The sequence below is a fragment of the Aegilops tauschii genome, chromosome 4 (genome assembly GCF_002575655.3).
Source record: "Aegilops tauschii subsp. strangulata cultivar AL8/78 chromosome 4, Aet v6.0, whole genome shotgun sequence".
NCBI lineage: Eukaryota > Viridiplantae > Streptophyta > Magnoliopsida > Poales > Poaceae > Aegilops > Aegilops tauschii.
The window spans coordinates 115781005-115788541 of NC_053038.3; positions in this window are offsets into that span (position 1 = coordinate 115781005).

Sequence of the window (7537 nt, forward strand, 5' to 3'; positions counted from 1 at the left end):
GCCACGCCAGCTACGACGTCATCCACGACCCCCTCCTGTACGGCCCAAGGACTGCGGGCCCCTTCAGCCAGAGAGAGGCGTGAAGGCGGCCCGGCTTTCCCTAGTCGGCCGGGAGCATAGCCGGCCTCCGGAAGCCGGCTACTCCCTTCCTCGAAGCAGGAGCCCCATTAAGGAGACAAGACGAGGTGAGGCTACAGTGACAGCCCCCGAGGCGGCCCACTGTAGCCATGCTCACCTCGACAAAGCCCTCATCATCAGAGGCGCGGCTACAGTAAGCAGCCACCGACAAAGCCCTAGGCGGTGGGGCCGGCCTGTCGACCAAGTAACCGGCAGCCGGCGGGACCCACCAGCCGGCGGGACCCAGCAGCCGGCGGAGAAGCCGGCGAGCATAGACACTGACGGCTGGGACCAGATCCCAGCCGGATTACCATTGTACCCCCGGGGGGTAGGCCTATATAAACCCCCCGGAGCACCCATGCAAAGGGTTGGCCACTGAGCATAGTTGGCTTCTGGTTGGCACCCCTGCATGTTTGGCTTCCAAGCATAGCACACGCACACACACCATAGATAGAGAGAAGCAAGAGCTAGCCTTGTTCTTCTTCTCCCTTGATCCCAACAGCTCTAGGAGCGATTGTAGCTACTCTTTATCGAGCTAGTGATCATGCGGAGACCCCGCAGAGCAGGACTAGGGGTGTTATCTCCTCGGAGAGCCCCGAACCTGGGTAAGATTCGCCGGCGTGCATGTCTTCGCCTCATCCCGTTTCTAGGCACCGGCGACGTTTTATTGGCTCCCACAATGATAAGCCATCCTTTGGCATATGTCGCACCAACCACCCGACAGTTGGGGTGCTGTAGCATTGTTGCTTGTTGCATTTTAAGTGCTATCATGCTGTTAATCGCAGATTCGTGTCATTCTTGTTTTGCTTGCCATTTGCAAACCGTGCATCCGTTTCCGGTGATCTTTATATCGATTTCGACCAAAATCATCTCATCTTTCCAGTGGCATGCTTGGTTTGCCAAGTTACTGCCATGTTCATCATTTTCCTTCCGGAGCACGCATATGCATCGCACATCATATCTTGCATACCATACATGCTTTGCATCATGTTGCTTGTGCATTTCTTGTTGTTGATTATGGTTCCGTTTGTTTGTGTTCTTGTCTTGGGTAGAGCCGGGAGACGAGTTCGTGAATGAGGAACCTGTTGAGTACGCTTACGAGGATCAAGCTTTCGACAACTCTGTGAACCTTGCAGGCAAGATGACCACCCCTCGAAATCACTTCTATCTTTTCTTTGCTAGTTGTTCGCTCTATTGCCATGCTCCGCTACCTATCACATGCTATATCATGCCTCCCATATTTCCATGTCAGCCTCTAACCATCCTTTCCTAGCAAACCGTTGTTTGGCTAAGTACCGCTTTTGCTCAGCCCTTCTTATAGCGTTGCTAGTTGCAGGTGAAGTTGAAGTTTGTTCCATGTCGGAACATGGATATGTTGGGATATCACAATATCTCTTATTTAATTAATGCATCTATATATTTGGTAAAGGGTGGAAGGCTCGGCCTTATGCCTGGTGTTTTGTTCCACTCTTGCCGCCCTAGTTACTGTATACCGGGATTATGTTCCTTGAGTTTGCGTTCCTTACGCGGTCGGGTGTTTATGGGACCCCCTTGACAGTTCGCCTTGAATAAAACTCCTCCAGCAAGGCCCAACCTTGGTTTTACCATTTGCCACCTAAGCCTTTTCCCCCGGGTTTTCGCGAGCCCGAGGGTCATCTTTATTTTAAACCCCCGGGCCAGTGCTCCTCTGAGTATTGGTCCAACCTGTCAGTCGCCGGTGGCCACCAGGGGCAACTCTGGTCTGGCCTATCGGAAGCTTGGACAATCCGGTGTGCCCTAAGAACGAGATATGTGCAGCTCCTATCGGGATTTGTCGGCACATTCGGGCGGCTTTGCTGGTCTTGTTTTACCACTGTCGAAATGTTTTATAAACCGGGATTCCGAGACTGATCGGGTTTTTCCGGGAGAAGGTTTATCCTTCGTTGACCGTGGGAGCTTATGATGGGCTAAGTTGGGACACCCCTGCAGGGTATTATCTTTCAAAAGCCGTGCCCGCGGCTATGAGGCAGATGGGAATTTGTTAATGTCCGGTTGTAGAGAACTCGTCACTTGACCCAATTAAAATACATCAACTGCGTGTGTAGCCGTGATGGTCCCTTCTCGGCGGAGTCCGGGAAGTGAACACGGTCTGAGTTATGTATGACGTAAGTAGGAGTTCAGGATCACTTCTTGGTCATTGCTAGATGACGACCGTTCCGTTGCTTCTCTTCTCGCTCTCTCTTGCGTATGCAACTCCACCCTATATGCTTTTGCCGCTGCAGCTCCACCTCACTACACCATCCTTTCCTATGAGCTTAAATAGTCTTGATCTCGCGGGTGTGAGATTGCTGAGTCCCCATGACTCACAGATTCTACCAAAACAGTTGCAGGTGCCGACGATGCCAGTGCAGATGATGGCGTCGATCTCAAGTGGGAGTTCAACGAGGAACGTGGTCGTTACTATGTGTCTTTTCCTGATGATCAGTAGTGGAGCCCAGTTGGGACGATCGGGGATCTAGCATTTGGGGTTGTCTTTTTTTCATTTGGATCTTGACCGTAGTCGGTCTATATGTTTGTATTTTGGATGATGTATGAATTATATTCATGTATTGTGTGAAGTGGCGATTGTAAGCCAACTCTTTATCCCATTCTTGTTCATTACATGGGATTGTGTGAAGATGACCCTTCTTGCGACAAAACCACTATGCGGTTATGCCTCTAAGTCGTGCCTCGCCACGTGGGAGATATAGCCGCATCGTGGGCGTTACAAGTTGGTAATCAGAGCCTTCCCCGACTTAGGAGCCCCCTGCTTGATCGAATCGCTGGCGTTGTTGAGTCTAGAATAAAAATATTTTGAGTCTTAGGATTATATATATCGGAGAGTAGGATTCTTTTTACTCCTCAGTCCCTCCGTCGCTCTGGTGAGGTCTCCTGACGTAGAAGTTTTGACTATTCTCTCCTCAAATTTCAGTAAAAAAAATTAGGATCACGAGGGTATCTTGGAATCGTTCCGATGGTTTTGTGATGAGAACATTGTTCTTGGTGCCTCCTGACATTTAGGGGTTGTGGCAGTGTCCCGGGTAGTTGAGCTCCGAGGTGTTGTCGTCACAATTTTATCGTTGCAGTTCTGGAATACCTGAGTCTCGCCGACATCGAAATCTCTTTTATGCAGTTGTTGGTGAGATCACCTCGACGCCACCCAGTACTGGGGCGGGAGTTCGGGAGTATTGCCATAACTTGTATAACGGATGTTTTTCGAAGGTTGAGGTAAACGATTTCCGAAGATTTCTTGGTTATGTGTTGACGGATGGATACAGCTGGATCTAGGGATTGCTAGTTTGGGTGATATATTTTGTGTCCCCTGTATCCCCAACACCAGATTGCATAACCAGAAAGTTTCGGGAGTTTATAAGTGGGAATTCAAGTAGCCTTAGGATATCTTTCCGACAGACGCATGATATGAGATTGGGGTTCGACGTCTAGTGGTCCGCCTGTACACGGTTGATTTTACAGTGGTCTCGTAGTGTCTTAAAGAGTCCATGGCTATGCCGACTCGGGGACGCTTCGTATGTCATGTGCACAGCCTTGTACATGATGGTGCTGTACGATTGAGCCCGTGTGGGCCCCACCACGAAAACTTCGGACGAAATCTCTATCATATGTTTGTTCCGGCTTATTCTGCAAGCCAATACTTTGTTTTGTTTTCTATTGTGGTATTCAAGTTGCTTCGAAGTCATATGTTGATTCCATATCTTTTTCAAGTGGCTTCTCAACTTACGGAAGTGTGATGATTTACTACGGAATTCATTCGTTCATCTTCGTTCGAATGTTTATTGTGAAGACTATATGTTGCAATTTCTATCCGTTGATTCTACTTATCTATTTGTCTATCAAGATGCTAACGGATGTCACCCTCTTCAGGATGGCTCCGCCAACGCGTCAGAATCCGGATCGCAATGAAGGGAGTCAAGCGAACCCTCCGCCACCACCTCCGCCTCCGGAGGCATGGCAAGCTATCATGGCAGCCACCAACACCAATGCTCAGATGATTCTGCAACTCTTGCAAGAACGTACTCAAGGGCAAGGCAATCAAGGTCAAGGCAACAATCAGTTTCACTTTGCTACACTCAACCTGTTTCTCGCAAATCAGCCCAAGTCTTTCAGCTACTGTGCCAAGGCAACGGATGCCGATGATTGGCTCGTGGACATCAACAAGCATTTTGAATGTAGCAATGTCAGGCCTGAGGACTATGTCAAGTTCGCTTCTTTCCAGCTCAAGGACCAAGCTGCTGATTGGTTTCAACAATACAAAGATTCCAGAGGAGGTCGTGTGATCACTTGGACTGACTTCTGTCGGGACTTCAAAGCACACCACATTCCACAAAGTGTTGTTGAGAGCAAGCGTGAGGAGTTCCGCAATCTCAAGCAAGGCAACATGTCTGTGTATCAATACAACATTCAGTTTTAGAAACTTGCTCGCTTCGCTAAACAAGACGTTCCTGATGAAAAGAGCATGATCTACCACTTCAGAGGTGGCCTTAAAGAGGATCTGCAGTTAGCTCTCGTTCTTGTTGAGCCTACTCAGTTTGATCAATTCTACAATATGGCACTGAAGCAAGAGGCTGCTCAGCTCAAGTGTGAGGCTTCTAAGAAGAGAGTCAGGGACGCAGTTCAGTCTTCTTCTTCCTCACTTGTGACAGCTAAGCAACAGAAGTTCTGGTTGCCTCCTCCTCCTCCGTTTTGTCAGCCTTACCAGCAGAAGAACAAAGGTGGCCATGGTTCTTCAAACTCTTCCAACTCTGGCTATCAGAACAAGTCTCAAAATCAAGCTCCAAAGTCCAATGCTCCTTATCACCGTCCACTCTCAGAGGTGACTCGCAACAAGTGTCAGCAGAAGGGTCACTATGCTAACAAGTGCTTCAACCAAAGGCGTCTTCCTCCTCCTCCTCCTGTCAGATCTTCCAGCAATGCAGTGGTCAAGCATAATCCAAAGTTTGCAAAGGTGAACATGATGAATGCAGCTCAAGCGGAGGATTCGACTGATGTGATAATGGGTAATCTTCTTGTTAATGATATTCCTGCAAAAGTTCTTTTTGATACTGGTGCATCGCTTTCTTTCATATCAAGACCATTTGCATTTAAGCATGAATTGCATTTCCAAGGATTGCCTAGACCGTTAGCAGTTGTCTCTCCGGGCAAATGCATGAATGCAAGTTCCATGGTTCCGAATGTTTCCATCAAGATGGGCGACCATAGATTTCAGTCTTCTCCAATTGTTCTTGGTGACTCGGATATTGATCTTATTCTCGGGATGGACTGGCTTTCTAAGCACAAGGCTCAACTTGATTGTGCTGCCAGGGAAATTCAATTGACACACTCTTCTGAGGATGTGATTATTTTTGCCGCTCGTGATGAAACCATTCGGTTTTTCTCTCTCAATGAGAAGGGCGAATTGAATGCCATCTCGCAAATTCCAGTCGTTTGTGAGTATCAAGATGTCTTTCCAGAAGAGCTTCCGGGTATGCCTCCTCATCGGCCAGTTGAGTTCGTCATCGAACTTGAGCCAGGCACTGAACCCGTTTGCAAGCGTCCATACAAGCTTGGACCCAACGAGCTGAAGGAATTGAAGAAACAGCTCGATGAACAAGAGCGTCTGGGTTTGATCAGACCGAGTTCTTCTCCATGGGGTTGTGGTGTTCTTTTTGTCAAGAAGAAGGATGGCACAAACCGACTTTGTGTCGACTACCGTCCATTGAACAAGAAGACAATCAAGAACAAGTATCCACTTCCCAACATCAATGAGCTATTTGAGCAACTCAAAGGGGCTAAAGTATTCTCGAAGCTTGACCTTCGTATGGGTTATCATCAGATTCACATTCGTGAAGAAGATATTCCCAAGACAGCATTCAGAACAAGCTTTGGTTCTTATGAACATACTGTCGTGTCTTTCGGCCTTGTTAATGCTCCTCCAGTGTTCTCTCGGATGATGAATTTCATCTTCAACCCCTATACCAATGAATCCGTCCTGGTGTATCTCGATGATATCTTGGTCTTCTCCAAGAATAGGCAGGATCATGCCAAACATTTGCGATTGGTGCTCGACAAGCTCAGAGAGTATCAATTCTATGCGAAGTTCTCCAAATGTGAGTTTTGGCTCGATGAAGTTCTTTTCCTTGGTCACATCATCTCTGCCAAGGGCATCGCTGTTAACCCCGAGAAGGTGTCCGCAATTGTGAATTGGGAACCTCCTCAGAATGTCAAGCAGCTCCGCAGTTTTCTTGGTCTTGCAAGCTATTGCCGAAGATTCGTTGAGAATTTCTCCAAGATTGCAAAGCCTCTTTCCAACCTCCTCCAGAAGCATGTGAAGTATGTCTGGTCTCTTGAGTGTGACGTTGCTTTCAACACTCTCAAAGAGAAACTAGTCACAGCTCCTGTCTTGACTCCTCCTGATGAATCCAAGCCGTTTGAAGTTTTCTGTGATGCTTCTCTCCAAGGTCTCGGTGTTGTGTTAATGCAAGAGAAGAAAGTTGTGGCCTATACCTCTTGTCAGTTGAAGCCCAACGAGAAGAACTACCCCACTCACGATCTTGAGTTGGCGGCAGTTGTCCATGCATTAATAACGTGGAGACATCTCTTGTTGGGAAGACAAGTGGACATTTTCACCGATCACAAGAGTCTCAAGTACATCTTCACTCAGCCCAACCTCAACCTCAGGTAGACTCGATGGGTCGAAATGATTCAAGAGTACAATCCGAGTATTGAATATACTCCAGGCAAAGCCAATGTCATTGCAGATGCTTTAAGCAGGAAGGCTTATTGCAACAGCTTAATTCTCAAGCCTTTTCAACCGGATCTTTGTGAAGCTTTCCGCAAGCTGAATCTCCAAGTTGTTCCTCAAGGCTTTCTTGCCAACCTCATAGTATCTCCTACTTTGGAAGATCAAATTCGTGAGGCATAACTCCTTGATGCCATGGTGAAGAAGGTGAAACGTGGTATCGACAAGGGTCTTTCCAAATACAAGTGCTATCGCATTGATGACAGAGACACTTTGTTCTTCGAGGACCGGATTGTGGTTCCTAAAGGTGATCTAAGGAAAGTCATAATGAACGAGGTGCACAATTCTCTCCTTTCCATTCATCCTGGAAGTACGAAGATGTATCATGACCTCAAGCAGTCGTATTGGTGGACTCGAATGAAGCGAGAGATCGCTCAATTCGTGAATGAATGTGATGTCTGTCGAAGAGTGAAAGCAGAACACCAACGACCAGCTGGTCTCCTCCAACCTCTTGCTATCCCAGAATGGAAGTTTGATCATATCGAAATGGACTTCGTGACTGGATTTCCCAAGTCCAAGCGCGGAAATGATGCTATCTTCGTTGTCATCGACAAGCTTTCTAAAGTGGCTCATTTCCTTCCAATCAAAGAATCCATCACAGCAGCT